This window comes from Crocuta crocuta, unplaced genomic scaffold (genome assembly GCF_008692635.1).
Source record: "Crocuta crocuta isolate KB4526 unplaced genomic scaffold, BGI_CrCroc_1.0 scaffold166, whole genome shotgun sequence".
NCBI classification, from domain to species: domain Eukaryota; kingdom Metazoa; phylum Chordata; class Mammalia; order Carnivora; family Hyaenidae; genus Crocuta; species Crocuta crocuta.
This window is the reverse complement of record NW_027531018.1, coordinates 1,418,677-1,428,811: the sequence shown is the minus strand read 5'-3', so window position 1 is coordinate 1,428,811 and position 10,135 is coordinate 1,418,677.

The following is a 10,135-nucleotide window of genomic DNA, read 5'->3' as shown; positions in this document are numbered from 1 at the left end:
TCTCCATGTCTTTTCATGGCTCGATAGTTCATTTTTTAAAACATTTATTTATTTATTTATTTTGAGAGAGAGAGTGCGAGCAGGGGAGGGGCAGAAAGAGAGGGAGAGAGAGAGAGAATCCCAAACAGGCTCCATACTGTCAGAGAAGAGCCCAGCCGTGGCGCTCCCCCTCACGAACGGGAAGATCATGACCTGAGCTGAAACAAGAGCCAGACCCTTAACTGACTGAGCCACCCAGGTGCCCCAACAGCTCATCTCTTTTTAGCACTGAATAATATTCCATAGTCTAGATATACCACAGGTAATTTATCTACTCACTGACTGAAGGACATCTCAAGTGCTTCCAAGTTTTGGCAATTATGAACAAAGATGCTTCAAACATTCATGTGTAGAAGGTTTGTGTGAACATAAACTTTCAACTCTTTTTGGACAAACACCAAGGAGCATGATTGTTACATCGTATGCTAAGAGACGATTTCATAAGAAAGTGCTGAACTGTCTTCGAACACTTTGAACATGCACCATTTTGCATTCCCACCAACAGTAAGTAAGAATTTCTCTTGCTCCATATGCTCGCCAGTTTTGCTGTTGTCAGCGTTCCAGATTTTGGCCATTCTAATAGGCATGTAGTGTGATGTTGTTTTAATTTGCATTTCCCTGACGATATATGGTGTAGAGCATCTTTTCACATGCTTAGTTTCCATCTGTATATCTTCTTTGGTGAAGGTCTGTTAAGGTCTTTGGCCCACTGTTCAATCAGGTTGTTTGTTTCCATATAGCGGATTTTGTGAGTTCTTTGCATATTTTGGATAATAGTCCATTATCAGACTTGTCTTTCACAAATATCCTCTCCTGGTCTAGGTCTTGTCTTCTAATTCTCTTGATACTGTCTTTTGGAATTGTGACATTTTATGCAGAGTTTTTCAAAGGTCTCTGATACAACTTGGTGTGGGAGAACAAATTAATTATTTCATTTCCATTAATATTAAGACCTACTTTGTATCAAGCTTCTGCTAATCACTTGGAATTAAAATGAAAATAAGCATGTACGGGTTTTGGTTGTTCAAAACAAAGACGGGACATCTGACCACCTTTAAAGACAGAGGCTGTGTGTGGATGGATCTCCCACATCTCAGAGTTCTGCACCTGTCTTCTCCTTTCCTCCAGCTTGTCTGACCCATGTAGGCCTTGCTTCTGATTCTTGTGAGTTCTATCCTTCTCCTTCTACTAACCAACAACCGCCAAAGGGCCAGATATTCTTTCAGGTTTCAGAGGGACATATTTATATTAGTTTATTATCACTTTTATAGGTAAAAGCCCTCAGGCTCATCACTTTGTGATCACTAGACAGCTTTGGGTCACATGTCAGAATTTCTAAAGGACTAACAATATTTAGAAACATCAAATTAACTAGCTAAGAACAACATATGAGGCAATGTTGTCACTTTTTTCTCTTACAGTCAAATACAACTTACAGTATCATTCTGGCATAAACTTCACCAAGAATAAAAAGAGTTACCTGTTGATAGACTAGGTTCCTGTATTTAGTTAAATGGAAACATTTTCAAGTTTTTCAAGGTTTTATTTAAATTCCAGTTAACATACACTGTAATAATATTAGTTTTAGGTGTTGAATTTAGTGATTCATCATTTACATACAAAACCCAGTGCTCATCACAAGTGCCCTCCTTAATACCCCTCACTCATTTAACATCCTCCTCACTCCCCTTCCCTCCAGTAAATCTGAGTGTAAGAGTCTGTTTCCTGGTTTCCCTTTTTCCTGTCCTTATATTCATCTGTTGGGTTTTTTCAAATTCCACATTATGAGTGAAATCAGATGGTATTTGTCTTTCTCTGACTGGCTTATTTCGCTTAGCATAGTACTCTCTAGCTCCGTGCACATTGTTGCAAATGGCAAGATTTCATTCCTTCTAATGGCTGAATTTCCATTATACTTATGCCACATCTTCTTTATCTATTCATCAGTCGATGTCATTTCGGCTCCTTCTATAATTTGGCTATCACTGATAATGCTGCTATAAGCATTGGGATACATGGGTTCCTTCGAATTAGTATTTTTGAGAGATGTGATTGCTGGATCATGGGGTAGTTCTATTTTTAACTATACTGTTTTCCAGGAATGTTTTTATTTTTAAATAGAAAAACACAAGTGTGATTTCAGGATTATTCCTTGAAAAAATAAGTTTTGTTCTTTTCTTTATTACTTAAAAAAACGTCTGGAAAGAAAAAATGGGTGACACTTTTATTTTCTGCCATCTTACTGATCTGCATTTTCGAATGTTTCTACGGTGAGCGTCCACCACCTCAACAGTATTAAAGTGTTATATTAATCTATGAACAGAAGTAAGTAAAAGGAAAAGACGGCAACTCACTTGGTGTGCTGCCCAGCGGGGTCCCATAAGTAAATAAGTGTTTTCTTTTTTAATGCTTTTGAGGGTGAGGATCTTGATTCCAGAATTAGCAAATGTAAATGACACTAGATACCCTGGGAACACACTGTAGCCTATTTTGATTCACTGGAATTTAGATTTGTAGTAATAAACATATGTGGGTAAGTGTCAGATGATGGCTACTTATACGAGTATTCGTGCTGTGACTTCACTTGCTGTGTATTTAGATTGCACCCAAAAGGACAGCTGCGCACGATGCTATTTTTATGTGCCTCCAATTCCCCCGTAACTCGTTTCATCCCAATTGCGGCAAGCCACCCAGTCCTCAGTGAAAACCCACCGACATCAATGCAACGCTTTTAAATGCAAACCCTTTTTGGAACATGGGCAGGAGAAGAAATGTTATTTAGAAGAAAATGTTTTTAATGGGGTGGACTTCATAGAACACCAGTCCAACCACACCGCTACTACCTTGCCAAGGCATCCGGTTCCGTTCCCCCAGGACCTTGGCCCTGCTTTCCTTTCCAACCTTACACTCTACTTTCCAACAACATGAGGTCGCCCTTCCCTGAGCAAGCCAAACGCCTTCAGATCAGCCCTAACAAACCTCCTTGCAAGTGTTCACATACAAAAACGCAACCATGAAAACCTCTATTCTATTGTGTTTGATTTTTTTTCCAAAAAAGAGTCAATGTGTTTTGCAAAACAAACAAACAAACAAAACAAAACAACCCCGAGGATGGGAAAAGAGAACTACTCCAGAGGAGGAAAATGTAGGCAGTGTGTACACTGGGGAGTAAATATTCTCCCTTGTGAAGGTTCGTGAATTTAAACTCCTGGCAGGGAGAAAGCGAGAATTATCTTGTTTCTGATATAGTAACTTGTGACCATTTACAAAAGCATGAAAGAGATTTTAAAAATCCCATTTGAAAAAGGGCCATTTTTCAGATTCTTTAATTCCTTTGTTCATTCAGCACGTGTTAATTGGTTTTAGGCTCTCTTGAGGGACAGAGCTTTGAGCTAGAGGAATCTTTAAAGTTAACTCAGACACGGTTCCTGCTTTCCGGAAGCCAATGGTCAATGAGGGCAGGAGGAGATTGTCTAAATTATAAAATCTAAATATGTTGTGATAAAGGTCATGGGTAGAGCTAAAAGGCTGCAGGTCCTATCAGTATGCTTCCTCTCTAATAAGCACTACCACGAACAGTGTTTTCTAGTACAACTGTTCAGGGACTCAGAAGCCCGGAAATGCCATCAGTGGTAACACAGCATGACTCAGCCATATAGATTTGCTGGCTCTGGACTGAGCAGTGACACTTGCAGGAGGAAGGAATAAGATGCCCGTGGCAAATTGAGTGTGAATTGCCCTAGCTGTACTGTCTACAGTAAGGTGTGATAGCCACATCATGCAAAACTTCATGGCTTTGCCAAAAACAGCTCTTACTCTCTTCTCTGATTGTCTCATTCAGGTCTGCAACTTGTGAAAGAAGAACCTCAAGAGATACATGAGTCAGCTATTGCCGCAATCCGAAATCTCTCCGTAGCTTATAATCATAAACATTTCTTTTCTTTTTTTTTTTAAATTTTTTTTAACGTTTTATTTATTTCTAGGAGAGAGAGAGAGACAGCGTGAGCAGGGGAGGGTCAGAGAGAGAGGGAGTCACAGACTGAAACAGGCTCCAGGCTCTGAGCCGGCAGTCAGCACAGAGCCTGACGAGGGGCTCGAACCCACGAACCGCGAGATCATGACCCAAGCGAAAGTCGGACGCTTAACCGACTAAGCCACCCAGGCGCCCCATAAACATTTATTTTCAAGCTCATGGGTCTGTGAGTCAGCTGAGGTTTGGCCAAGCAAGGCTGGATTCCAGGTTTCTGACCTTGTTGAGGTCTGCTTCACATTATGGGGCTCGTGATCTCAGATCACAGAAATACAAGAAGGCAAGCCAGATTGTGTGATGGCTCTTAAAGAACTTTGCTCATACCTGGCATACTATCTCCCCCTCTCCACTCCCCCCCTCCCATATTTCATTGGTCGGAGCAAGTGATACATGGCCTGACTTAATATCACTAAATCAGGAAAATAAACTCTGCCTATTTGAGTGGAAGGAACTGCCAAGTCACAAGGGCATGGATAGAATTTCTATAATTCAGAGAAAGCATAAAGAACTGGGGATAATGATCTAACCTACTATAAGGAGTTGCCGTTTTTCACAAAGACCCTAACAATGAGATAGATAAGTAAGTGACTTCTTCTCACGCAGTGGAGCTGTTGCTGACCTTTGGGCACTGGGACATGGTAACTGACAGCAGGGCCCGGTGCCCCTGTGTGGTTATTATAGCTGAAGTGATCATAACCGCAGACTGTGAAGACTTTTGTTCCTGTCTTTAAATAAGCCTTGAGCCAGCTGCTTTCACAAACAGTAAAGGACACACATCACTTCTTTTCAGTGCACTTGCCGGCTGATTCCCTTCCTCCTGCCCCTATTCCACAGCCGCCATGCTTCTCTAACCCACTGTATTTGTGGCTGTTCTGTTCCACTCAGTGATTCTCAGCTGTCAGGCAGCTCTACAAGTCCCCTGCCCTCCATTGTCATCCAGCCTGGTGCTGCCACGTTGCTGTATACACAGGCCCATATTTCTGAATCTCAGTGATGAAGGAAAGCCTTGAGAACCTGGCTGGGTTGTATGTAAATAGGTCCTGTCTTCGGAACCAGATGGCCAGCTCTCTTCTGAAAATGATTCTGTGAGTCTGACCCCCAAAGAATCTCAAGAGCCTCATAGGATGTGAGTACTGGGGCTGTAGAGGCCATCTAGTCAATAAATAAAAATATATTTTTAAAGTTTACTTATTTTGAGAGAGAGAGAGAGAGCAAGCAAGTTGGGAGGGGCAGAGAAGGGGGGGAGAGAGAGAGAGAGAGAGAGAGAGAGAATCCCAAGCAGGCTCTGTGCAGTGTGGAGCCTGATAAGGATTCGATCCCACCACTCTGGGATCATGACCTAAGTGAAACTCAGAAGTCAGATACTCAACTAACTGAGCCACCCAGGCACCCCGACTCCACCATTTTAGATATAAAGCAAGTGAGGCCCAGAGAGTCCATTTAAGACCGGGGTCTTGGACTTCTTATTCTCAATCCAAGGGACCCACAGCATCTCATCACATCCATCCCTCCTTGAGGGAGTTAGCTGCATTCTTATTAAAATTATCATAAACATGTGTAGCAGGTACTGGATGAAATTCTGTAAATACAAGGATTTGGAGGCTCTGGACTCTGTCTGTTTACATGCTTATCTGGACCTGCCCCCAAACTAGCAAATTAGACTATTTGGTCTAGGAAAAGGAGGTCTCAGTTAAAATGCAAAGATAAGTATATAGAGATAATTCTTAACTTTGGATCTTCTAAGAGCCCGAGGACCACAGTTGCATTTTAGAGAAAGCCCTCCCCACCAACTCTGGCATCCCCAGGGCAGTCTCAGAGAAAAATAAGGGGGTGGAGGGACCCTAAAATAACTGAAGTTTATCCTGAATAACTGGGAAATCACTAAACTTACTGGTTTTATTTGTAAGTGACTATATTCCTCTTAACCAGTATCGGAATTGAAATTCAGAACTGATACTATAAGAGAAAAATACAGTAAGTTACTCGTTCTCCATACGTGAGTTTGTGACTGTGCATTCTGAACCTACAGTCTGCTGTCAGGGTAATAGTTCCACTGCTAGTGTAGCCGGAGTCTCGCACAGAGAGTCATGACACTGAGGCTTTTCTTTCTAGGAAGAAACTTTATTCCAGCCGGCATCGCTCAGGTGGGTTCGTACCCAAAGAACTGAGCCCCGGACACCACGTGGCGTGGTATTTTATATATTTTTTACTTCTTTATCTCCCATATATGGTAACACACAAACACACAGTCTGATTAAAGTGGTCTCATGTTACAAGGTTGTGAGGGTTGTTGTCACATACGTGAATAGCAAGGTTGCCTTGAGATGTTCTTTTTTTTTTCTTTCTTTAGGGAGGGGTGCCACACTAGTACTGGCACTGAGGGTAGGGGTAACCTTCTTAGCTGATGTGTCAAAGATCTGCAACAATTTAAACATGGAATCATTTTATTTGGCTCATATGTATTTAAACTTTTCTACAATAAACAAGTACTGGCTTTGTAATAAGAAAAACAGTATTTTAATTAAAAAGTAATCAACTTCTACCCTCCACTACCCATTCCTACCTGATACAAATCCTCTCAGTTTTCACTTATATTTAGCACTGCCCACGTACCTTGGCATTAGACTTATTTCTCCTTATACCTTTCTTATTCTAATTTATGATTTCCCTCGAAACCTCTGTGCTTTGTATTTTCTAGTATCATCGGTGTTGGGGATTCAGTTGGCACCATCAACTGAGTCTAGGAAGTCAAATTAAACAGAAAAACCAATAAAAGGCAAAGCACTGAGACCACTAATCTGAATTTGTCATTCTGAAGTGGACTTTGGTACAGATACTATGTATTTATTAATGATGTATGTCCAACTTAAAAATTACTTGACAGAACTTAGAGAGGAAAAAAAGTGATCCAGATATCATTTGATCAAAAATGAAACAGCAGTGGAAGGAAGTTGAGTTCCTTTTAACAGGTGTGGGAGGCCCCAGATGAGTAAGACTGGGGCAGTCATGTGGGGAGAACTTGCCCAGATCTTCCGGGTCTATTTTGACCAATGCCATGGGGTAGGGGACAGAGGGAGGGTCCTTAGCTGTGGGGGAGGCGAGAGGGAGACTTCTGAGAGGACTCTCTGGGAGACTTTTGTGATGGGAGGGGTCTTCTCAAACACGAAAGATGAGTTGAATTAGCCCGGGAAAGAAATGTTCCTAGAAGTGGTAAGGGAAGCTGGGCTAAGGAAAGTTATAGAATCAAGCTTTACTCTTAATTCCAGGCTTCCTGGGAAACAAAGCAAAAAAGGAAACAAAATATCATGTACTTTTTATTTCTATGTGAGAAAAGGGAAATGCCTTTTCGGGAGCTAAAAATGAAACTCTAGAATAGTGATTCTCAAGTTTTAGCATGTGTAAAAATCCCCCCAAAGAACATTAAACACGCAGAGTCGTAGACCTGCGCTCAGAGATTCTGACTCAGTGCTTCTGAGGTGGGGTCCAGGACTCTCAAATAAACAAGCTCGCCCAAATAACTCCAATATAGTTCCCTTTTCCACCCCCGTAAGAAATACTGCCAAAAAAAGAATTTTTTAATCCACTTAACTCTTCATTTGTTCTTTTAAAAAAATATTAGGCTCTGTCCTAAAAGCTGGGGATAGACTGGAGAACAAGACAGAGAGGACTTCTGCCTCAGGAGGCTCTGGTCAGGCAGAGGAAAGGCCACTGGGTCTCTGGGCCAATCAGCCTCTTCTCAGGTGCTCCCCAAAGGGCCTTCCAGACCCGAGATCTGCACTGTGTCCCACGCGCTAATCGCCACTTCTACTCCGAACCACAGTCTTTCTCGGTTTCATTTTTGGTGACAAGGCCATCTGCCCAGACCCTGGACACTTTGTCATGGAGGAGGGGCGAGCTGAGGCCTGTGGTGGGAGCCCCTAGGATTCTCCAAATGATGCAGCAGCTTTTCTGAGTGACCAGCTAAAAAGGGTGTTACCAGAGTCAGCAGCAGCCTGAATGCAGGGACCGAGACCCCTGAGGGCTCTGACAAGTACAGAGGGGCACTCGGTCAGGGTGGACCAGCTTCAAAGACCATGTGCTACAGACTATTTGTGTCTCCCCCAAATTCAGATGTTGGAGCCCTATCCCCCGATATGATGGTATTTGAGACAGGAGCCTTTGGAAGGTGTTAGGGTTTGAGGGGCTCATGAGGGTGAGGCCCTCATGATGAGATTAATCCCTTATAGAAAGGACACCAGAGAGTTTTTGACGCTATGTGAGGACACAGAAAGAAGGCGGTGCTCTATAAACCAGGAAGAGTCGTCTCCCGAGAACATGACCATGTGGGCACCCTGATCTTGGACTTTCAGTTTCTAGAACTATGAGAAAATACAGTTGACCCTTGAACAGCACAGGTTTGAACTGCGTGGGTCTATTTATATACAGATTTTCTCTGATATAGAACAGTATTGTAACATTTTCTTTTCTCCAGCTTCCTTTAGTGTAAGAATGCAGTATACAATACATACACGAAATTTGTGTTAATGGACTATTTGTGTTATTCATAAGGATTCTGGTCAACAGTAGGCTATTAGTAGTTAAGTCTTGGGGGATTATACAGGATTTTTGACTGCATGGAGGGTTGGTGCCCCTCACCCCTGTGTTGTTCAAAGGTCAACTGTAAATGTTGCTTGAGCCACCCAATCTATGGTATTTTGTAAGGCAGCCTAAGCTCACCAGGATACAGCAGAATTGCTCTCAGCCTCTCTCCTGGCTGTAGTTTCTCTGCACACTCTGGGGTCCAGTTTAATCCTTCTGCCCCAGCCCTGCCTTGTCTACTTATCTGAATGGGCACTCCTTTCAGAGCCGGGGACCTCAACCTACTCCCTTCACCCTCTCAACGGGCCTCAGGATGATTTACAAGCACCCCCCACCACCCCCCGCCCCCTGCCCTCACTACTACCGTGTCTGAGAGCTGGCCCTCTTGTTAAGCAAGCACTGAGGAGTCATCAGCTACCACTCTCTAGCATTTAGACAGAGCAAGAAGCGTGGGCACGTGTCTCCGTGTGGGTGGATGTTTTTTGTGCGTATGCATGTGGGTGTGTGTCGAGAGATAATATATAGACAGACAAAGGCCAGACCATATATGTAGTAATAAGACTGTCACCCACCATCTGGAGCAAACAACTCAGGAACCCAGCCTTCTATAAGCCAAGCTTCAGACCCCATCTCTAGTAACTGGTCCATACTAATGGCCCCTACTTTTATGTGTTTTCCTAGCTGGAAAAGCCAAATATGCACCCCTGACCAGATGCCAGAGCCAATAACTAGAACTTGATTCTAGTTCCCCAGGCCAACATCCTCCTGTGAGGGCATACTTGAAGCCTTCTCTTTTGTCCACTGACAAGTTTTCCCACTCCTCTGCCTGCCTTCATGTCTTGGCCAAAATGCAAGTGACGGTGGTTGATTCCTTTGCCACAGCAAGTTCGGAATAAACAGTCTCTGCTTGTTCTCATTTGGATGAGTATGCGGGAGTGTGTGTAAGCATGTGTACGTGAGTGTGCGTCTGAGTCTGTGTGTGTTGTGAATGGCAAGGTGGTGGAGTAAAGAGGATGGTACAGGGGGGAGTCTGCACTCAATGTGAGACCTTATCACTTCTTATTTGCTCCCTGGTTGTCCCTCCTTTCAGGGCTGATGGGGAGGGAGAGATGGGCAGGGAGGAGGCCGGGGGGAAGGGAGGCGGGTTTGGATGACCATCACTTCTGTGATACAGACAGTGGATTATAAAAGCCAAACTTTGGTGTAAAGTAATAGAGTCCCCAGAACCTGTAACCAGTTTCCTCCCCTGCCCTCCTGAGCACGACAAGTTCTCAGCGCATTTCCCAGCCATCGTCCTTCATTCCTTCCCTTTCTCCGTTCATCGTTGAAAGCCAATGGCGGGCACCATGATGAGGTACCCGCCTGCCTATGTGCCTCCCATTCCCTCTAGAGGCTCTCCTGAGTCTCATGGTTGTGATGGGGCCCCTGACTTCCTGTTACAAGCTTATCAGGATTTAATCTGAGGCCGGGCAGCCAATTGCCCAAATT